Source organism: Argopecten irradians, chromosome 11 (assembly GCF_041381155.1).
Source record: "Argopecten irradians isolate NY chromosome 11, Ai_NY, whole genome shotgun sequence".
In the NCBI taxonomy this organism is placed as follows: domain Eukaryota; kingdom Metazoa; phylum Mollusca; class Bivalvia; order Pectinida; family Pectinidae; genus Argopecten; species Argopecten irradians.
In genome coordinates this window covers 30528380-30553279 of record NC_091144.1, presented here as the reverse complement: position 1 = coordinate 30553279, position 24900 = coordinate 30528380, and the positions used below count along the sequence as shown (strand labels likewise).

The 24900-nt window shown below is 36.1% G+C and overlaps 1 protein-coding gene across 2 annotated transcripts in view; it reads right to left on the bottom strand.

Moving 5' to 3' along the window:
* Positions 1-24474, bottom strand: part of LOC138335276 (probable G-protein coupled receptor No9) — a 59066-nt gene extending 34592 nt beyond the window's left edge. The window contains exon 1 of one of the 2 annotated variants that reach the window (XM_069284292.1): positions 24396-24474. The gene's annotated coding sequence lies outside the window, so the exon portion shown is untranslated. Of the gene's footprint in view, positions 1-21847; positions 22408-24395 lie in introns of those variants that run through there. The other variant, XM_069284290.1, reaches the window with a different exon arrangement.
* Between the last annotated feature and the right edge of the window lie 426 nt (positions 24475-24900).

Genomic DNA, 24900 nt, shown 5'->3' with positions numbered 1-24900 from the left:
CCTCGACCTTTTTGCCTCTTTTCTCAATAGTCAGTTGTCAACCTTTGTGTCTCCGTGCCAAACCAAATGGCTTGGGCCGTGGACGCAGGGTTCTACAGAAGTTTCCGGGGTATTATTGCTCCCTCTTTCCGATAGCGCCACTGTTGCCGCGACAACCCTGGTTTTCGGAGCTCTTGTCGTTTCTGGTGGCTCGTCCTCTGGTTCTCCCACCAAAAACAAATGTCTTTCGTTAGAATCGGCCCAGACGTTACCTTCACGCTTGGACATGATTTCAGGAGTCCTAGCTCAGACAAGCTTTTCTGCGGATATGTCAGCTCGCATCGCCCGATCAATTAGGTCTTTCTCCTCTGCCGTCTACCAGTCACGCTGGAAGATCTTCTTTGATTGGTGTATCGTCAGGAGGATTGATCCGGTCATGGCCTCTGCCCAGCTGATTGCGAGTTTCATTCTCCTTGTTGTTTAGGGAGCGCAATAATGTACTATTGCAGGCTATCGCACAGCTATTGCCAGTGGGTATGATCTTCATTTCTTTGTCTGTCTTGATTCGGGGGTTCAATCTGGACAGGCCTAACGTCAGCTCCACAGTGGAACCTAGAACTCGTGTTAAAGTCACAAATGGGGGCTTCGGCTTCTAATGTGCCTTTAGGATCGGTCTCCATAAAGTTTTTAACTTTAAAGACTGTCTTCCTGCTTGCTGTTGCCTCAGGCCACAGGAGAAGTGATATTCATGCATTGTCTTTTCGCTCTTCGCGTATTTCTAGCGACTTCTTTGGCTCTCCGCAATAGGTCCTTGTACCAGGACATGATGTCTTCTGCCGTTTGGCGTGGTCAGTCTACTTTCACCTCCGGTCTCTGTCCTTCCACTCTGATGGACTGTTTTCCTTGGGCCCAGTTGTGATGATTCAGTCTGTGACTGTTCTTCCTCAGTAGACATTATATACATATATGGTCTTTTAACATTATGCAAGCAGGTTTCACAATGGTGCACCTCTTTCCACGGGGAGGTATTTTCGTTTTTTCCTTTGTTCATTCAACCCTGTTTTATATTCTCTGCCTGGGGCCTGTCCCCTACATTTGCCATTTGACTGGGCTGCCTGGCTTCGGACTCTCCATTACGGTAAGACAAATTTGCGTACTAAAGTTATGGTAGCGTATTACTGAAAAGAAATTGAGGTTTTTCAATGTAAAACCAATTTAACATGATGTAAAACTAACAATAACTTTATGGGGTTCCACCCTTCTGTCCTCATTCCCTTTCCTCCTCAGTCATTTGTCCTCGTGGCTACATAGAGGTTTTTAGAAAGGGACACCATTCTATATACTCTCGTCGAGTACGAAATAAAGTACGGTAGGGAGACGGGATTCTCAAATATAATGTTTTCAGGGCTATAAAAATTGGTGTATGTAGTGTATTTGAATTCTAAAGTTACGGTAAATATTATATCATGAAAAGTGGCTTAACATTGAAAAACTCTAATTTCCGTATAAAAGACTTCTTCTCTAAAACTTAGCACGATATATAACAAAAAATATTGCAAAGGTAGTATCTGTATGGGATGAGGATACAAAATTATACAAAGGGTGTGGCTTATCCCCTTGGGCCTGAGGGGCGGGGCCAAAAGGGGTCAATGTGTTTATTTCCATATAAACGACTTTTCTCTGAAATTAAGTATGGGATAGTGCTCATATTGCGATGGTAGCATCCTTAGTGGGAATTCAAAATTGTAAAAATACTGGGACTGACTCTCTACCGTACGGCGGCGTATTAGGGCCACTGCAAAATTTGATTTATCTTGTACGTACAAGTTATAATCTTGTACGTACAAGTTAATATCTTGTACGTACAACTTAGTATCTTGTACGTACAAGTTACTATCTTGTACGTACAACTTAGTATCTTGTACGTACAAGTTACTATCTTGTACGTACAACCTAGTATCTTGAACGTACAACTTAGTATCTTGTACGTACAAGTTAGTATCTTGTACGTACAAGATACTGCAAGATAGTATCTTGTACGTACAACTTAGTATCTTGTACGTACAAGATACTGCAAGTTAGTATCTTGTACGTACAAGTTAATATCTTGTACGTTCACGTTAGTATCTTGTACGTACAACTTAGTATCTTGTACGTACAAGATAGTACAATGTTGAAACTCTCGGTATTAAAGAATGTGACTGGTTTACTGTCACAATCGCATCGCATGAAGCTATACGTATATTACGTACCCTTTGTTTAAGCCAAATGGAAAAAAAGAATACCTTGCGACATTTTGTGGAGTTGTGATGCTTTGATAAGTTTCCGAACATATACAGGGTGTCCCAAAAAACATGTCCCGACTTTGACGGATAATAAATTTTGCAATACTAAACTTTTTTTGAAAATTCAAAATGATTTGGAAAGCAGGAGTATCCAAATTTAACTTAATTGGGTACAAATTTACAGATTACATCGCCATTATGTGTGATGACGTCATAATAGAAATGATGATATCATCGATTATGTCATATTTTGATGACTTTCTAGCACCATGAAGATTCATGCTGAAGTTATTAAAATCTACAATGCGATCGGAAAATCCCATACTTACATTAATGAAATTTTATGAAAATGTCACCCAGGTATGCTGTCCATCTGCAGGAAGCAGATTTACAGAATTGTGAGGTGGTGAGGAATTTCTGGGTCAGAATTCATCTTGTCATCGAAAAGAAGGGCGGACAAGCTCGTGCCCATTCTTTAACTGAAAGTTATTGATTTTCTGAACAAAACGCAAAATTAGCGAAATATGACTTTCTCTCGATTTTCAATATAAGTCTTCACAAAAAGATATTTGTCCGGATTGTTATATATCGTTGTACAGAGCAGATTACTACCTTTCTAATGGTAAATAGATCAAATTCCTCTGTCTACCAAAACCATTTTTATAAAGCGTCAAACTCGGGATATGTTTTTGGGCACCCTGTACATGTAAATGTTTATAACGGAGTAATAAATATGATCATCATTTGGACAATAATTGATGTGTGTATATATGTCTAATAAACACACAAAAAAAACATATGAAATAATTTGTTTTGCCTTTGTTGTCTTTGCAATCAGTGCAATCAGTAACTCGTTCGAATTAGGGCATAATGCTTAGGATTTTTTTCGGAGGCAGTTAATTATTTTCAATACTAATATTCTGATGTAAAATAAATGCTCCAACATTTCCAATAATGGCACCAGTATGAAGTATTTAACTTTAATTACTGAAGAAAATTACGAATTTGTTTTCTCCTCTTTTTAATAGATAAAACTTATCATTTATCGGAGATGTATCATATACATTTTATCACTAAAATATATCTTATCTATAAAACAAGCGACTATACAGTTTCCTCGAAAGGAACTATACAGTGTCAGTTTCAAAATAATGCAAGTGACTATACAGTTTCAACTCATAATCCGGCAATTTCAAATTATGATTGTGAAAAAGATATTGTCCTCATTAATATATATTTATATTTTGAATATTGTCAAATAAGTTAATAAACCTGTGATCGTGCTTGAAGCAATGAAAAGTAGACAGACTATCTTTAATTACGAAAAATATCAGGCAGAGGACTCAATTCTGCGGTGATGAACAGCAGTTCAACTCAACTTGTATGTACAAGTACTAAGTTATACGTACAAGATACTATCTTGTACGTACAAGATACTAACTTGTAAGTACAAGATACTAAGTGTGTACGTACAAGATACTAAGTTGTACGTACAAGAAAATAACTTGTACGTACAAGATAAATTAAATTATATAGTGGCCCTAATACGCCGCCCTACTACCGCTATTGCAAATCGTGGAGCCTGTTTTACTATTTCCAATTGTTTTTGTGACAATTACTTCATAAAACAGGTGCTTCCTTGTGATCTATTTTGTTGACTCATGGAAGGATATTCTTAACCAAGATCAATAGGTACAATATACATGTATATTTCAAAGGCAGTTTTGGTTTATGCTTGAAGTTCGATAAAATGCACATCAATTTAACAGAATATTAAAATATCAGAAAAAAAAATTTGAAATACTCTTTCACATAAAAATAAAAATAAAAATAAATGAAGAAACATAATCTGGAAATCTGAATATTTCGAGAAAACATTGTTAGATTTAAAATTTAAAATAAAATCCTTTTACCATGGGGATTAGATAAAGATATCTGTAAAAAATCGTATGTACTGGGCTTAAACGGTCTGTTGCCTAGAATTTCCATTTAATTTCAACGGAATTCCGGTCTCATTCATCAACGCCGCACGTCGCGCTATTGCATAACTTAACTCGGTCCTTTGGACCAGTTGAGCTAAAATGAGTAAATGCTATGGCAAGCCAATTTAAAATTTATTGAAGGAGCAAGGTCCATCCAGAATTTAATCGCATTATATAAGATATCTCATATTATTATATTCGATATCGGGCCCTTCGGGTCAGGTGAGCTTTACAAATGTCTATGCAAGCGATGGGTTATACGGAACTCGGGTCTGGTTCCTAGTTCCGTATAAGCTTAAACGGAACTCGGGTCTGGTTCCTAGTTCCGTTTAAGTTAAACGGAACTGAGGTCTAGGTATCAGATCCGTTTAAGAAAATCTGTGTTATAGAGATAAATTATATAAGTTGTATCGTTCCTGAAGCTCAGAGCTAGATTCCTTTATAACATATGTAATTTATTATCTTATAAGAGGTAGAAATCCTAATAAACGGAACTCGGCTCGTTGACCAGTATTTTTGTTAAACGGAACTCGGGTCTGGTTCCTAGTTCCGTATAAGCTTAAACGGAACTCGGGTCTGGTTCCTAGTTCCGTTTAAGTTAAACGGAACTGAGGTCTAGGTATCAGATCCGTTTAAGGAAATCTGTGTTATAGATATTAATTCTGTTCTGTATTATGAATGTAAGCTTTAAGTTCGATTCCCGTATATGATATGTAATTGAACATGCAATTAGAGGTAGAAATCCTAATAAACGGAACTCGGCTCGTTGACCAGTATGTTTGTTAAACGGAACTCGGGTCTGGTTCCTAGTTCCGTATAAGCTTAAACGGAACTCGGGTCTGGTTCCTAGTTCTGGAGTCTAGGTGTCAGATCCGTTTAAGGGAATTTGTGTTATAGATATTAATTCTGTGCTGTATTATTCATGGAAGCTCTAAGTTCGATTCCTGTATATAATATGTAATTGAACATGCAGTTAGAGATAGGAATCCTAATAAACGGAACTCCGCTCGTTGGCCAGTATGTTTGTTAAACGGAACTCGGGTCTGGTTCCTAGTTCCGTTTAAGTTAAACGGAACTGAGGTCTAGGTATCAGATCCGTTTAAGAAAATCTGTGTTATAGAGATAAATTATATAAGTTGTATCGTTCCTGAAGCTCAGAGCTAGATTCCTTTATAACATATGTAATTTATTATCTTATAAGAGGTAGAAATCCTAATAAACGGAACTCCGCTCGTTGGCCAGTATGTTTGTTAAACGGAACTCGGGTCTGGTTCCTAGTTCCGTATAAGCTTAAACGGAACTCGGGTCTGGTTCCTAGTTCCGTTTAAGTTAAACGGAACTGAGGTCTAGGTATCAGATCCGTTTAAGGAAATCTGTGTTATAGATATTAATTCTGTTCTATATTATTCATGGAAGCTCTAAGTTCGATTCCTGTATATAATAGGTAATTGAACATGCAGTTAGAGATAGGAATCCTAATAAACGGAACTCCGCTCGTTGGCCAGTATGTTTGTTAAACGGAACTCGGGTCTGGTTCCTAGTTCCGTATAAGCTTAAACGGAACTCGGGTCTGGTTCCTAGTTCCGTTTAAGTTAAACGGAACTGAGGTCTAGGTATCAGATCCGTTTAAGGAAATCTGTGTTATAGATATTAATTCTGTTCTATATTATTCATGGAAGCTCTAAGTTCGATTCCTGTATATAATAGGTAATTGAACATGCAGTTAGAGATAGGAATCCTAATAAACGGAACTCCGCTCGTTGGCCAGTATGTTTGTTAAACGGAACTCGGGTCTGGTTCCTAGTTCCGTATAAGCTTAAACGGAACTCGGGTCTGGTTCCTAGTTCCGTTTAAAGTTCTAAACGGAACTGAGGTCTAGGTATCAGATCCGTTTAAGGAAATCTGTGTTATAGATATTAATTCTGTTCTATATTATTCATGGAAGCTCTAAGTTCGATTCCTGTATATAATAGGTAATTGAACATGCAGTTAGAGATAGGAATCCTAATAAACGGAACTCCGCTCGTTGGCCAGTATGTTTGTTAAACGGAACTCGGGTCTGGTTCCTAGTTCCGTATAAGCTTAAACGGAACTCGGGTCTGGTTCCTAGTTCCGTTTAAGTTAAACGGAACTGAGGTCTAGGTATCAGATCCGTTTAAGGAAATCTGTGTTATAGATATTAATTCTGTTCTATATTATTCATGGAAGCTCTAAGTTCGATTCCTGTATATAATAGGTAATTGAACATGCAGTTAGAGATAGGAATCCTAATAAACGGAACTCCGCTCGTTGGCCAGTATGTTTGTTAAACGGAACTCGGGTCTGGTTCCTAGTTCCGTATAAGCTTAAACGGAACTCGGGTCTGGTTCCTAGTTCCGTTTAAGTTAAACGGAACTGAGGTCTAGGTATCAGATCCGTTTAAGGAAATCTGTGTTATAGATATTAATTCTGTTCTATATTATTCATGGAAGCTCTAAGTTCGATTCCTGTATATAATAGGTAATTGAACATGCAGTTAGAGATAGGAATCCTAATAAACGGAACTCCGCTCGTTGGCCAGTATGTTTGTTAAACGGAACTCGGGTCTGGTTCCTAGTTCCGTATAAGCTTAAACGGAACTCGGGTCTGGTTCCTAGTTCCGTTTAAGTTAAACGGAACTGAGGTCTAGGTATCAGATCCGTTTAAGGAAATCTGTGTTATAGATATTAATTCTGTTCTATATTATTCATGGAAGCTCTAAGTTCGATTCCTGTATATAATAGGTAATTGAACATGCAGTTAGAGATAGGAATCCTAATAAACGGAACTCCGCTCGTTGGCAGTATGTTTGTTAAACGGAACTCGGGTCTGGTTCCTAGTTCCGTATAAGCTTAAACGGAACTCGGGTCTGGTTCCTAGTTCCGTTTAAGTTAAACGGAACTGAGGTCTAGGTATCAGATCCGTTTAAGGAAATCTGTGTTATAGATATTAATTCTGTTCTATATTATTCATGGAAGCTCTAAGTTCGATTCCTGTATATAATAGGTAATTGAACATGCAGTTAGAGATAGGAATCCTAATAAACGGAACTCCGCTCGTTGGCCAGTATGTTTGTTAAACGGAACTCGGGTCTGGTTCCTAGTTCCGTATAAGCTTAAACGGAACTCGGGTCTGGTTCCTAGTTCCGTTTAAGTTAAACGGAACTGAGGTCTAGGTATCAGATCCGTTTAAGGAAATCAGTGTTATAGATATTAATTCTGTTCTATATTATTCATGGAAGCTCTAAGTTCGATTCCTGTATATAATAGGTAATTGAACATGCAGTTAGAGATAGGAATCCTAATAAACGGAACTCCGCTCGTTGGCCAGTATGTTTGTTAAACGGAACTGGGGTCTGGTTCCTAGTTCCGTATAAGCTTAAACGGAACTCGGGTCTGGTTCCTAGTTCCGTTTAAGTTAAACGGAACTGAGGTCTAGGTATCAGATCCGTTTAAGGAAATCTGTGTTATAGATATTAATTCTGTTCTATATTATTCATGGAAGCTCTAAGTTCGATTCCTGTATATAATAGGTAATTGAACATGCAGTTAGAGATAGGAATCCTAATAAACGGAACTCCGCTCGTTGGCCAGTATGTTTGTTAAACGGAACTCGGGTCTGGTTCCTAGTTCCGTATAAGCTTAAACGGAACTCGGGTCTGGTTCCTAGTTCCGTTTAAGTTAAACGGAACTCGGGTCTGGTTCCTAGTTCCGTTTAAGTTAAACGGAACTCGGGTCTGGTTCCTAGTTCCGTTTAAGTTAAACGGAACTCGGGTCTGGTTCCTAGTTCCGTTTATTAAACGGAACTAGGAACTAGGAACTCGCAACCAACTTCAGCCCTCCCTGTTTTAAATATATTGTGAAGATTGTCATTTTAATGATCCCAAGCCCCCGTACACCATTTTTATCGCATAAACCAAGTCCCCGTACACCAGTTTAGCAAGTCCCCGTACACAAGCTAAATTTTGAGTCGTCTTGTTGAAACATCCATGGCCACGACAGTATGAAATTGGCCTAAAAATGAACTTCCCTATCATAACCCGTCTATACAACCCGAAAATGGTAACCTGGAACAATCTAGTAATTCAATATCACGAACAATTGTTCACAGTCGTTTTCATTGCGGTACCCCCTTACAGGTGACCCTGGACTCCTGTCTATTCCTCAATAGATATATGACGCTGGGGGTTGACAGATCGCACACAAACGCGATATATAACATGCTTGAGCTGACCAATAGTTACAATTATTACATTAAAACTGTGAAAATATTGCAAAACTTCTCCTTGTTGTAACCGGCCACCGCCTCGTCGATTCCAATATCCGGTGTACGGGTACCCACAGTGATCATATCTGTATCTGCTGCACTCATATTCCGATAGTTTTATACGCTTAATAATTGGGCGAGAGCCTACCTATTACTTCCATTTCACCCAAGACAGAATATAAAACTGAATGAATCTTTACGATTACCGACAATGCTTTAGTGACTTGTTTTATTGTAGTGTCAGTGAAAGGTATGCCATTTATATCCAAACAACAGGCGATAATCAGTTTAAATTGAAGAACATCGAACTAAAAAGCATTGCTGGTATATGATTGGTGGTACATGTATATGCCTTAGCGCCATTAATTACAAAGATAAAAAAAAAACATTATTTATCTTCCCTTACCGCAACGCTATCCCAGAATGGGGGTAAATGGGATTTCTATGAAGCTATAAATCCCACACAAAACAAAAATAAATGACAAAAGTATATGAAAAAGAATGTTTATGGTACACATGTAGTTTTGGCGATGTATTATACTTGAAACCACATTAATAAAACGGGTGAAATATTCATGTTCCTCTTATATCAAGTGAAAATACAATTTCATTGCGGCCTATTGGAATTTGTGATTTTGTAAATTGTCATTTTGCAACGTCCCTTATAGGTAACAGTTCAAAATCTTTGACCTAATCGTGAATTCCTTTTGGAGTTAAAGTTCAGGTTTGATGACATTCTAGTACGATTTACCGTAAGGAGTAGAAAATGCACATATCTAACAAGTACCTCGACTTGGAATCGAATTCGGCTCTCCGTCGTGATAAAGCGATCACCGATCCGCTCCTTGCACATAGTGAATGATATTGATTGCATGTAGGTTATCGCAACTGTCATTCAATCCTACTTTTGTGCAATTTGTCGATGTGAATCTTTGTCATATAACAACTTGTTTTATTGTCATATAACAACTTGTTTTATTGTCATATAACAACTTGTTTTATCAGACTTTCAATAGCGTTATATCAGTTAATGACGGGAGATTACCACCGCCACCAGCACGGATGGCTGATAAGAATGTTTTTTGTGTAAGGAAATTGGTACCAAATTGACGTCCTAACACAATATATCATGCTGGTTCTGGGAGATACACGTGCGGTGAAAGACTGTAACGTTTGTCCAGCTGGATTTAGATCCGATCATCGTGCCAAATAGGTAAACACAGTTTCCAAATAGAGCGAAGAATTTAAGGTCCTTTAAGGCTATTTTAGTGGATGATTATCAGTCTTACGACCGTTTTAGCTGTTTGGTGTCATTACTATTTTCGTGCTGAACGTGGAAAAAATGTGAAGCATATCGCAGAGTAAGTGTAATGATCACCAATACATGTAATGGCATGCGAGTCTATTATGATAACCATATTTTAATTCCAAAGAAGTGTGACATTAACGAAAAATACATAGTTAGAATTTGTTTGCATATAGGCTTAAAATGCAAAAATATTGATCGATCAGCTCACTATAAGATATTTTTGGTTGATGAGAGGGACCATCACCTATTCACATTCCATGTTCTATAAATTTGAAATCACTTACAACTTTCTGTCCGCATGATTTTCACTTTCTGTAGTAGTTTTCTGAGATAGCCTACTTTGGTTATCTTCTGATGAAAAACTCGTCTAGCCCGCTGGCAATAGGCACGGAATTATAGACACTGATTAACTCATTTATTCAAAGTGATATTCCATGGTGTAATTTAACAATCATGAATGCGTTGCGTTCGTTCATGAAATATTTACTAAAGGGGATGTGGAATTGATTATTGATTATCGCTCATTTCCATAATTTTGCCTTTAAATCAAGCAAAACGTAGGTTATCAAAGGCATGTGATTTTTCATTTTAAAAAACAAAATAAAAACCATCTCAATTTTCATCACAAAAATTAAAATCTAACAAAAAAAACCAACTACAATAAGACTTGATAAACTTAAAAGATCGAAATAATATCTACCTATTGCTACTAAAACAACCCTACTAATTTAGAATACCAAATTATATGTATATATGGATATTATATTTCTATAGATGCAGATGAAACATTAAATTCTCGTTAAGTATCTGTTTATATTTAAGTGCTAGCTGCAGTAAACAAGATAAAATTATTTCAAATGTATGATAAATATTAATAGATTAAATTATCGGGGAAATATGGCCGGTAGTCCGTCAAATGTTTGCACCATTATTCTAATTAACACATCTTGTCGTGGTCTTTTGTGCTGAAATCATGTATAGTTGATAAGCAACAGATTATCAACGCGATACTTCAGTAATTCGCTGATGGTTAATGTGTTGTCCTTGATATACTATGGAGATAAATATTCATTTTGGAGAGATTTTTGTAGGTATGGGAATAGCTTCTGGAAAATTATTTTGAGGAATATGTATTATTCAGCGCCTTTAATTGGACAAATATGACCTCCAAAATCCGGAACGTTGCGCCTGACAACACTTAATGAATTATAGACTAGTATATAGCTTTTGGTGAGGTTTTTATTATTACTTCTAATTTGAATAGATTTCGGTCACGCAACGACATAATTTATACATTACTCTCGTAAAATGTCGTCATGTGGATTAATTTCATCAACTCAAGAAAAACTGAAGGTAAAAGGTCAATGGTCAATCATAACAAAACTCACACGATTACCCAATACTAGAAATTTCCAATCTTTCGTTACTACTCTCGCCTGTTCTTGAGTTGGGTTTTCACGGTAAAGGCCCACTGCTTTTCCGAAACATGATTTCTTAAAACTATTATAGCATAACAAAATTGATATGGATACTCTAAGATGAGATTACAAACTCTAAACAAATGCGAATTTCCCTACGTAATAAATAGCCAAAACTATCACTAGGTTATAAGTACGACAACAGGAAACATAATACGACCCGCGTTATGAACATTAATTTGTTTTAATCCAATTGTTCGGAATATAATGATCAGTGTTGAATTATCGGTAAAATAATAATTTTATGGCTCTACAAATTATTAATCTCGTTTCATGTTTCCATTTCGGAAATTAAAATCTGTTTCGGATCTTTAAAGAAGGCACGCAAAAACGTCAACAGAACATCGAAGGAGATAATTGTTGCATGGCTGAACTATGTATCACAAAAAAGAACATCGGTAAGACTATCTATTGTGTATGGTTATCGGAACAGTCAAGAGATAGGATGATACGCTGTACTGTGTCAAACCGACAGCAAAACTCCTTAATGACTCGACGGAATGACGACACACTGGCAGTATTGCCCTAGAGATAGATAACCAGGATGCAATCGATGAAGAAGAGCAGCATAGCAGGCCAAGAGAGAACTCCTAGGAGATAAGGCCATGCTGGACCAGATTCTTTGACTTGTTTTAGAAAATCCTAGCAATATGTCTCATACTTCATATCTCATTATATCTATCTTTACTGAGTGTTTTATGGAACCAATATACTGTTGGAAAATAGCTGATTTTGTTTCGTCAAAAATAACCAGATATATATTTATAGAATTTAAAAGTACATGACGTCCATCTAATGTTCCAATTGGTGCAAATCTAACGTATGTCGTGTTGTCATCTCTACAGTGTTCAAGTTTCGCCGTTGACCATAAATTAAACGGTCAACATAATGTTTGCTTTTTTCCAGTCAAAGGTCTTCGAATGCTTGTTCCGGTTTGTAAAACAAGACGTCATTCTTACTAGGAATAGTGACTGTAATGACGATCGTAAGCTAGTGAAGGTAAAATATCATTTGAGGGAACAGATTACCGCTTCGGATAGCAATTATGTCAAAAGATGTTATGATGGTGTACATTTCAAAATATTTCCGGTATAATCACTATGTCAGTCAATATGAGTCTTCTACAGGCAATAGTCAAAACTATTTCTACGCTGTGTCCGAGTTTATATACACTAGGGGCGTCCTTGGGCGACATGTTTTTGAAACAAGAAATGTAGTAGTGTTATTTTACTACTTTTATTTTGTATACGTTATATTTTAGTGCGCGTTCGCGTATGGTCTGTGTAGCGATATTCGCGGGTCGCGGATACGCAATGCGACAAGATCGTTGGCGCGCGCGCGGAAAAGGCACGTGTGAGTGAGAGCGATGAGTTATGTGAATGTGACGTAACGTGTATGTCAATCATATTTGTGTCCTTATATGGTATTAGTCTATTGTCTACGTTGAGTGAATGTTGGGTAGTTTATCTGGGGTATCGGTCACTTGGGGTTTAGATGACCAAGAGGCAACATCGATCTCTAGTAGATGAACTGATTGCAGACTCATAGGGAATTAGCCAAATACATAATTGTAAATACCTGTATGTAGTTTAAATATTATTACCATAATATAATATCTATTTAATACATTGGATTATGGTAATCGTTTTATTTAAAAGTAACCTATCGTTTTTGGAATTTCGATAAATTTTGATATATGGGGGTAATTATTCAGACGGAGAGTGATTGCGATGGTATTCGTATTGTTTTAATTAATTGTATTGTTTTATTATTTTAACAGTTGTGTAAAACGAGTGGTTCGATCTCGTCGGACGATGGTCCGGTAAAACCCTCTTCACACTGAAGAGGTGAGTATTTTAATATATACTATGGTTATGTAATAGTTGCCATCTATACATATAGATGTTTTTAATTGCTATTATATATGTTCTGATAACGAAATGGTTAGCTATCCGTTAGAATATGTAAAGTAATATTGAACATATGAGTATAGTCGTATAATTGTATGTATATACTTAATTCTGTATTAAATGGTAATATGATGTAATTCATGTTACAGGGTATTATTTTAATGAATAAATGAAGTAAACCCGACAACAGCATTGGCGTCTTCCTTGAAACCACAGCTACTACAGAAAAATGTTCTCCGGTGATATTTTCGCCCAAACGCAATGAATATGAAACAACAACATTGTTCTCGGAACAAAATCTAACACCACCTCCAAAGCGGGAGCAAAAAGAAAAACTAGAACAAACATGGCGGCAAAGTAAATGTTAGCCTTTCGCTTCAATATGACTTTCTTGTTTGTGGCCGTGAAAAGTGATTATAAGATCAAAAATACTGATGTAACGGCTTATTGTGAATTTATATCATTGTTAAGTAATAATAGGTCGTAAAACATTGTGAAGTTCGATTTTTGACGAATTTTCAATGATCTCTTCATATTGATGTAACGTTACTGCACACGCTACGTGTCCAGAAATGCGAGAAACGCTGGCACGAGTGTTTATAAGGTGTTTTTTTATGATTGTCATTTAAATGCTATCTCCAATTCGGTTTCTTCTTAAGAAAATCATCTATAAATTGATAAATTGCATATGTTTCCTACTTCGGCCATCGCTATATTTGTTCTCGGGTGAGAATACATGTCCTCATTCGACCCTCGGGTTGAAAAAAAGTTGTCGCCCAAAGACACCTAATCATGAAAACCCCACACCTTTTGATATTGAACATTAATTGTTTGAAGCTGATTCAGATTCAATTAAAAAATTTCACTTCTTAAAATGCAATCTGGCCAGTCAATCTTTTAGGCCTAATGCATAATTGACACTCGTGCCAGTGTTTCTCGCATTTCTAAACACGTTCTCGTTTCTTATGTCAAGAACATGTCGCCCAAGGAAGCACCTTAGGAGTAAAGATCTAAAATAAAACACTCGTCGATATAATTTTTTAACATCGTTTGTTCAACATATTGTCTATCCTTTGTTTTAAATCCTCTTTTGAACGGGGGCCAGTTTATTAATCCTATTCGCCATTTCTTCTGCAAATTATTTTGTTCAGACGCTGTATCTTGTGACAGACACGACATGCATAAACTTAACACTACATCTGATTTACATTCAGAAAAAATGACCGGGTGGGGGGTGTTGTTTGGTGTCTTCGGCGGCATGCTTCAGTGATATAGCACTATAAAAAGGACAACAGTTCCACTATACAAGAAGACACAACATGAATATACCGCAGTTTCCCAACACACGCACCTCGCACAACATACACGCAACGCATCGCATACATGGAAGGCCGTCCTTACATGACCATAGCTGTTAATAGGACGTTAATGAATCAAACAAACAAACAAACATTCAGAAAATGGTGTTTTCGGGGCTGTACTGTAAGTGTGAATTAAAAGCAATGAAATTGACCCTAAGCTGATGGTATTTCCACCGCATATACCTGGAAGGTATGTTTAATAAAATGAACCTGGGTGTTAATACGACGTAACATACAAAGTAAAACAAAACATATCCTTGTATGTCGAGTAATGGTTAGAACCAAAACAACAGTTTTCGATTCGAATCAGTTCTTGCTCTATGCATAAGAGATGGACAAGGAACAGTTTTAAAAGAAAATCGGTAAATGATGGAGAAAACGGATATCTGATAAAAGGAAGTCTCAGTTCTTGCTCTATGCATAAGAGATGAACAAGGAACAGTTTTAAAAGAAAATCGGTAAATGATGGAGAAAACAGATATCTGATAAAAGGAAGTCTCAGTTCTTGCTCTATGCATAAGAGATGAACAAGGAACAGTTTTAAAAGAAAATCGGTAAATTATGGAGAAAACGGATATCTGATAAAAGGAAGTCTCAGTTCTTGCTCTATGCATAAGAGATGAACAAGGAACAGTTTTAAAAGAAAATCGGTAAATTATGGAGAAAACGGATATCTGATAAAAGGAAGTCTCAGTTCTTGCTCTATGCATAAGAGATGAACAAGGAACAGTTTTAAAAGAAAATCGGTAAATGATGGAGAAAACAGATATCTGATAAAAGGAAGTCGATATATAACGATGAAAGAGAAGGAATGTAAACCATCGTCTAATCCATTAATCCCTTACTTCTTCCCAATAACCCGATTTACCTTTTGTGGATGTATTGAATAATTTCCACACCTATCCGTATATAATACTTTCTTTCATTTAGAACATAATGATATCTGCCAATAAGAACCGTAGAATACCATGAACAACATCCGATAGTGGAGATGTTGTTTACGGGAAAGACAATCTTAAAGAGTTATATAACTGACAAGACAACCGTCAATCTGTTTGATACGAACACATATAATGCTATTCTGTTGGTTTTTTTTCATTCATGGAAATTGATATAGCCCTGATATGAAAAATATACAAGGTTACCTAGTTACATGCCAAACCTATAAATTATAATGCTATTTAATGTTCAGCTATAATTGATTTGTTTTTGTTTCCGTGATCAACAACATGGTTTAAAAATGAATTTGCGTTTGACTTTGAAGGAGAATTGGAGGGAGGCCGATATCTTAATTGTATGGCTAGTTGTTTGGGTGATTACGCTTAGCGTTATATTAAAAGATAGGGTAATTAAATTGTTCCTCATCTGTAAAATAATCAAGATGGCTTGAAATAACGAGCAAAACCAAAATTCGAAGAATCAAGCAATTAATATCACAAAAGATATTTGTATCACAAGATATGATGTAATTACGATAATTGTTGTGTAATTTGCGTCGAGTAATTACAACCATGTAGCATTTATTAACTATTTTTCATTAAAAATAATTATTTTTATTACACAATTTCCTCGAATCAAAGAAGAAGCCCAATTACAGCAATTGCAAGGAAGGACTTGAATTATATATAGACATGAAATTTATATATACTTATCTTCAAGGTTGGGAAGCTCTACCATTTATTACAAATTCATAGAATGAGAGGGCTGGGTAGGGTGTTTTCATGTTACAACAAAATCCTTCGCAATGTAACTTCAAAGTCGAAACTCTTATGATTATACGAAATACACGGTAATTTAAACTCAATAAATATTGTAAAGCGGTTAAATTTCGATGGTTTATTTTCACACTATCTGCTGAAATCTGCTAACCAGCGAAATCTTTATGAAATCAACGTACCTATGAGCAACTAATATACAAATCGGTTGACAACAACATTAAATCAGTATTTGACTAATTTACATGTATTTTATTAGTTGGGTGCTTAGGTCTAACATCGTAGTAAAAAAGACGGCATATCTTGTGTGCAATGTGTTGCATGTGTTATTGTATGGGTTGGGAGATGCGGTATATCCATGTGGTGTCTTTCTGCTCCTGCTTAGCGCTCAATAAACAGAGAGTGGGACGACTGGTTCACCCGTTGTCAGTATAATGTGACCGTATGGGATGTGTTGCTTGGCGTCTTTGATGGCATGCTTCAGTGATATAGCACTATAAAAACAGTTCCACTATACAAGAAGACACAACGCGAACATACCGCAGTCTCCCTAAACACGCACCTCGCACTTCACACACGCTACACACTGCATACATGGAAGGCCGTCCTTATATGACCTTGGCTGTCAATAGGACGTTAAAATAATCAAACAAACATGTGGTGTCGCCTTTCTGTTAGTGCTACATCAGCTTTGTTTTAATTACAAGATGACGTTCATTCATATATAACAATTAAGGATTATGATACATTTTGACCTCGTTTATCTAAAAAATATAGATGTCGTGCATTTCCTGATTACTTGTTTGTTTGTTTGATTAAAGATCGTCGTATGATTAAAGATCGTCGTATTAACAGGGTAATGTTTGTTTGTTTGTTTGAATTATACGGACCATCGACAACTAAGGTCATTTAGGGCCAAACTACAAATTAGGCATTGATATCACGATATAATTGCATCTAAAAAGTCAGGATAAGAAAAAGGAAAGTAGTTACTCTAAAAACAGATTTGCCATGGATAAAATAGTTTTGGCTAAAACACATGAGAAAACTCATGCACACTGTTGATGAAACGATGACATGTCGAGTTGATACGATGAGAAAACAATATTTTGCTTAAAATACCGATTTCTTTGAGAGGGTTATGTAAGGACGGCCCCCATGTATGCGGTGTGTAGCGTGCATGTAGTGCGAGGTACGTGTTTTGGGAGACTGCGGTATCCTTGATTGATGATATCTTGCTTTACTGTAAGCTTTTTTTCATTTCGAAGTTTGAAGTTTTAATTTCAAAGTTTGCATTTCTCCATTGAATTGCACAACTTTTTCTATGCAATTGAAGTCATGAACTTTGGTTCTTGTTCTATTTATATGTGCTCAACTTGTTAAGCTAAAGATACCACTTACGCACATGCGATATGCAATGCTGGCAGTTTATGAGATTTACAAGTAAATTGCATTTGATAGGACATCCGGGATGTTTGTTGATATTTTTAATCGCGAAGAGAACATAACGTGCTTCACTTTAATGTATATTCATATCCTATGGCTAGCTATGGTTGTGAGTGCGTTATGCAGTAAATTGGCAAGTGCAAATTATATTAAGGTTTGATGCTAAATGTAAGCAGAACATTAGGAAGACCTCACGTTAAATGTCAGTCATGACATGTTCTGATGCAGGCTGTGTATTAAAGACCGAGGAGTATTGATAATTGATTCAACATTAAAGTAAAGGAAACACAGACACTCGACCCGGATGCGAGTTCTCCGATGCTTGATTTCCATCATACATCTTCACATGCGTGTCTATACCTACTGGTATACCGTTATAATCATTGATGGATAGAACACGAAACTGCCAGGAGCCAAGGTGCTGAATTTACCTCTTTAAACTTTGAACAAGGCCTTTATTCTAAATTCGTAGACTAGGCATTATGAATAATTTAACCCATTTAAATGTTCTTGGACAGTTAAATGATCTGTTTCAAACAAAATCGGCTAAAACAGTTTGGACGACCGCCCAAAGATTTGGAATGTGTAGATAAGGGTTTTAGGATATTGTGTTACTGAATAAATAATATTTGTTATCGACAAAACTTAAATAAAAGTGTCAGAACGCTGTTTGAAACTTAAATCAACATTTTTCACACATCATCAATTCAACAATGTTTTATTACTGTGGAGTATCTTTGAAATTAGAGAAATGCTGATGAAAACCAGATTTCCATCTCCCTTCTCGTTCCAACACTGCTGTCTTGATAATTATGAGTTTGAGTGTTCCTGGATAAGGAAAAAATAGTATTTTCATCTTTATCTTGTATACATCTTGTAGATATTCTAAAATACATCGATGTATTTGTAATTCAATATTTTGTTCATGTATTAAATATATATAATATATCTTGAGTGGTGTAAAACATTGATTATTTCGGCTAATGCACTTTGTCTTGAGAATTGTTAATGTTGGCGACAACCGCAATCTAAAACCCGTAGCCGAATTTGTTCCTAAAGAAATCGTCTGGGCATGGGCCATTAATTAAATGAATTAATAACAAATAAAACGGTTGTGCATTCAATGTAATGCAAGGATCATTTTTACTGCGAATACAGGCTTTCTCTGCACTCCCTGTTTTAAGGCATCCCTACATTTCCTGTTTTCAAAAACAATTTTATAGCTTTCGTTACAATTTTCATTTCATCACAACTTCCTGTTCTAAATGTTTAGGGCTATATACAATTCGATTCAATGTTCATAATAAAAAGTGCTGTTTATTGGAAAAAACTTGACTTGAGTAAATAAAAGATATACCACCAGGCTTATGTGATTGAAATAAAAAAGGAAAATGACAATAACCGAATTGTATCATACTGCTAGTCTAAGAGCTTTTTATATTGCCTCGAGGTATCTCAATCGTAACAACCGACTCATTTTATGTTCATTGACGTCTCGACTGAATGAAACTAAAATCGCTGTTGGTATATCAATAAAATTTATGTGATAGCGTCAAAACTATCCCCGTCTTGTAAAGAAACCTTTTATCATAGAATTTTAATATCGGCGTTTTGACAGATACAATTAAGTAAGAAAACATTTTTTTTGTTGAATTTTTGTTGCCTGATTTCTCGAAAAATAAAAAATCTGACTTCAGTTAAAAACTAAAATGAATTTAGTATGCATCTTTAGTGCAAATAGAAACAAGAAGTATGTTTGTGACTTAAGTTTAGTTCGCCAAATGCAAACAACGTAACAGCCATAATTTTGTCGTTAATATAAAATCAAACTTAAACCCATAAGATAACTGAGGATAGAGATTTAGAACATTGAATCAATATATTACTTATACCACTTCGACTTTGAACTTTTATTATTCGTGCAATGTCTAAACCTTCCCGGAAACCGAAAAAGTTGTCGATAAGCTGCACTACACCAGCGACTGATGCAGACTGTGTATAAGATTATTTACAGCAAGGGCAGTACTTAGATAACGGAGAATTAGGCTCGGAAGCACTTAAGAATGATAAGATTGTTTTCGCCATTCGATCAGCTTTGATCAGGATGACCTCCTCTACATGCGACTTGTAGGCGTGTGGTAATTGTATAAGTATTTGGAGACTGAAGAACATTATCTACCTCCAGGTAATTGCTGGAACTGTTGTCTCTATCATAATGCGATTAACGTAATACGTACGAACGTGTCGAGAATTGAACATTAGTTCCTGGGAAGAAGGCTCTGCGTCCGATCTCATAACCGTGACACACCTTAGTCTAATAAAAATGGTCGTTTCTGTTCTGTGTAAGCGCTTTGCCCGTTGTCAGTATAATGTGATCGGATGGAAATTGCTCGGTCGGTGTATCTGACTGCATGCTTCAGTGAGACAGCGCTATAAAAAGGCCAATTTGTGCATTATCACCAAAAGCCTCGACAGGAAAGATTCAAAGTTCTAAGCAACATACTACATACACCGGAGGTCTTCCTTTACTCTTCATTTCAAACGAAATCGTGTAGAATACGATACAGCAAGTGAATGTTTTAGTCGAGTGTCACAATTTTTATTTTGAATTTCTTGATAGGAAACCGTTCTTATAAAGATGCTTATTAGTATTAATACAACCCCTTTATACAGGATTGTCTGCTTGTAATATAAGTGTACTCTACGTTTTATGTATGCTGTGTCTCATTGTGAAAGCTAAATTCGTACTTAATAGTTCTACAAAAACACATTATACAATATACGGTAAATATGTTAATAAACCACAGATACAGCAGCTGGCAAAGATAGGAAAACTCCAATAATTTATATTGGTATCACGGGGTGTGGCGACCATTAATGGGCTTACTTTTCAAACAGTATGACGGTTATCACGAAGAAAATGTTGTCTTTTATTTCTAATCCCGTTCGGGCTAAGTGTATTTTTATTTATATTATTTAAAAGAATTCACACAATGACATACAAATACATATCCTGTAACAATGTTGGACAGCTGTATCGTAAACCCTTTCTGTGGTAATCCATGAAAAGGGAGTACAGCACTTTTTACTCGTCTGCATAGTATACATTTTTCTTTCATACTTACGGGTTTAATACTTATATTCTAGGGCGATACACTCATGCCGCCTGAGGCTGTATTGCATGGCTACCCATGCATTAAAGCCTCGTGACGTCACGGCGTCAACAAAATTTATATTTCCTCGCTAAAATGTTAACATTTTATTTTCACAACCTTGACTGGTTTTTCTACGAATTTATTTCAAAATGGCGGGATATTATAGTTGTATAATTGCAATAAAATGTCGAGGTATGAAAGAAAAATACTCTTTCATAAGTGGATATTAACGATAGGGATATTCTGCCCTCGGGATCACAAAATGTTGCAAAACCCTCGACAAGCCTCGGGTTTTACCGCATTTTGTGACCCTCGGGTTTCTAGAATATCCCTATCCTTCATATCCACGTATGAAAGAGTCTTATGATATATGCCGCTATACATTGTGTACAATATATTATATACTGTATCCCCTTTGATGTGCAGTAAATTTGTGATGATGTGTATTATGTGGTATGTTTTACATCAACATATCACCAGTGATGATATTTACAGGTTATGACAGATATAGCATTGAACACAATCTACTTATAACAAAACCACGATAGAGAGACCAGTCTTGTTCCATTGTGAATGTAGTTGTTACTTTAGGAACATGTTGAAACGCTATTCACATTCTAAGAATTCGCTTATTGAGAAACGTATTTGAATTAATATAGTAAACGTATGCGATATTGAATCAATATCGGCAAAATGATGTTTTTTCTAATATTGAATATTGATCAATGTAGAAATGAACATCATTCGTACAACCTAAATACTGCAGAACAATTTAGAAATACTTTTATATTGTGTAAGTGTAATCCATGTAAATATAAAAAGAAGTAGCAGCAAACGTCCATGTGATATTATTTTTTATCAGTGTTGCAATAAAGATGCACCGAACTTTTTTTTCCAACTTTTTCATGAAAAACAATTACGAAATATTATAAGATATACTTACTTCTTGAAGAATGTGTTTTTCCTGGAACAATTTCATTCACAATTCGCTGATGATCAATAAATCACACGCAGATTTTTTTTCAAAATATCATTGGTTGAGTTTTAAAATTGTAATATCCATTTGGTAGGAATCGTTACTGATCCACAGCAGAATTGATCCAACTCTGTTCCCACAACTAGATATTGAAATTAAACTGTAGAAAAAGCACTATGGATTAGTTTTAAAGTAAGAATTAAGATGTCGCCACATCATTACTTGAGCAATTTCTTACTTTATTACGAGCGAAAGCAGTTAGAGAGACGTTTTGGATAGTTAACTTTGTACTGATTACATCGTTTTCTCATTAGTTTCACATCTCTCTTTACATAGCATCACATTCATTATACAGCGTATTCACTCAACGTTAACCGTGTGTGCTCGAACGAATGTGATCTCGTCGGGGCTCTTCAGGTTACTGCAATGTAAACTGTTAACGATCCTTCTACCAATCGGTTCAGGTTGAATTGAGGCTTAGATCGATAACGTACAAGCTATATAGCAGTACAACATTCGTTCATCGATGTAACGGTATCGTAATCGTCCATCACTTCAGAATATCATAAAGAAGCTTGGAGCATCAGACCAGCAAATAAAACCCCAATCATCCCACCATTAGCATGAGAATTGTACATAAGGGCCCGATAGTAAACCTGGTGATAAACAGTCTTCATTTCATAGTTGTACCTACTTGTATACAAGGGAATGTTCTGTTATAGCTGTCATAGACCAGTCATACGGTCGTAAATATAGGAAATGTATACCTGATGCGTGTCCGTGCTGGTGTGTTTATACAAATTTAAACAAGCACTTGACTTGTTGATCAGCGCCCTGCTGATGCCTGGCACAATGTCGAACATCCTTAATTCTACACGGATTCGCTTTGATGTGCGCCCTTGTGTTTCTTCATCCGTCTAACGCTATGTGTTTTGATTGAGAACAAAACAGGCTTAATTTCATTTTTAAAATTGATATAAAAACGTAACACCACACATCGCTTCATTCATGGCTTTGTTGTTCTCCGTATGACCGATGTAATCTAACCTATTGAATTATTTTGAAATATTGCTGGGAAGCCATTTTGTTGCATATAAATCCAGACAGGTATACTGAAGATTGTCCTTGAGCACAGTATTCATAAAATTGACTAGTGGTTAATTAGCATATTCCAAAGAACCGATTTAACTGTTTTAAAGATAGTTTCCTATTCACTGTATGGTAACGGGATCCGGCCCCGGTTGTTTGGTATCTACTTCCGGAAAAATTGTACCCAAACAAATGAGAGGGGTACGTGCTAAATTGCTTTAAAAACTCGATAGTATTTCATTTGTTTATTGAAACCTATTAAAAATTAGATCAGTGAAAGCTTAACATTTTAATATATCCAACAATTATATGTGAAAATGGGAATATAAAGCCTCCTTATTTGTATTCAAACATGTAACCTGGATTGTATTTCCGTGCAAAACTGAAAAAAATGCGTGAAAATATAAACATATCTCAAGATATAGGATGCATTTCTTTAAGTTTAGATGATGAATGAAGAATTAGGATATAACAAAAACTATCTACCACTTCAAATTTATCGTAAATACATCCTTTGTGCCATAATCGATTATGTTTAGTGAGCGTGTTATGACTAGAGTGTACGTGTTTGGTACGCACAAAATTCCGGTTTAGTATACGGTTGGGTATAACAACCTAGTTAAATTTGAATCACAAACAGGGAGCCGCAAATAAAGCGTGGCATAATCCTCGCGCTTCAAAGTTGGTATGAAAACCCAGATATCAAGCTCAAAGTAAGAGTTATTAATGTGTGTATTGTAAAACTGACAAAAACCAGCTGGTGACAAAAAATAAACAGTAATTTGATATATTTGACTAGTTTCCATGACTACAAAAAATACCAAAAATGGAAGATTTGCAATAGCAAAAGGCACAACTAGGGCACTTGTCTGATATATACACAGAAAACGCGTTTCTCAGGGGATAATAAAATCCGATTTACTGAAGGAACGAAAAAACGATCAAAGTGACGAAGTAACGAACAAGCAAAAAAGGACGCACGAAAGAAATCTTTTTTTTTTGGTTTGACAAGACTACTTTCGTACGAAATTTTGAATATTTTAGCATTATCAGCAGACAAATATACATCTAAGATAACTATTTCCGGTAGATCGTTCCGAATGTTATGGACAGCCGTGGGCCCAGCACGGATCCTTGAGGGATTCATTCCTGGATTTCATATACGTCCTTGTTCTTTTCACTAGACATTTCTAACAGAGACCCAGACTCGGAGCACGACTTCGACGGTTTGAGGGGTCATCTCACAATGCATAACAATGTATTATTAAAATATCTTTGTACATTTCTCTTACACTATAGTTACATATTCGCTAATTGTGGCGCATTTAAAGTATCTACATTTCAAACTTGTAGTTTTGCAGCGTCATAGAAACTATGATAAAACGCAAAGATCTGCCGGAGTATATACATAACCGTGTACACTTACCTCGGTTGAGATGCATATTCTTTAGCTGGATATACTATCATATGAACAAGCCATTTCGTCACATCATACATATGTTGTTAGGGAGAAATGACTACATTGTGTATAAATATATAAAAAGATTATGTTTGCTCTGGACGATATTTCATTTTACCTTTATGATTGGCCAATCCGAGAGGTCACCGGAACTTGAGCTCTTATGGCAACTTAGTGCTACGTGAAAAACTATGTTTATCTCTTAATGTTCAATTCGCACTTCAAATGATCGACGTTAGAAATGTCTAGTAGGAATGCTGTTTAAATAGATGTAGGGCAGTCGAACAACTGAAATGACACCACAGCCAGAAAATTATATTTACACTTGCTAGGCTTGGTCACTATACTCTAATACTAGCGGATTTTGTTTACCATAACTGCATGGTAACATTGCACTTTGAACTTGAGTATGAAAATGTTCTGTGCAACGTAAAAGGACTACTTTTAAAAAAAAAATAAACACATGGCTTTG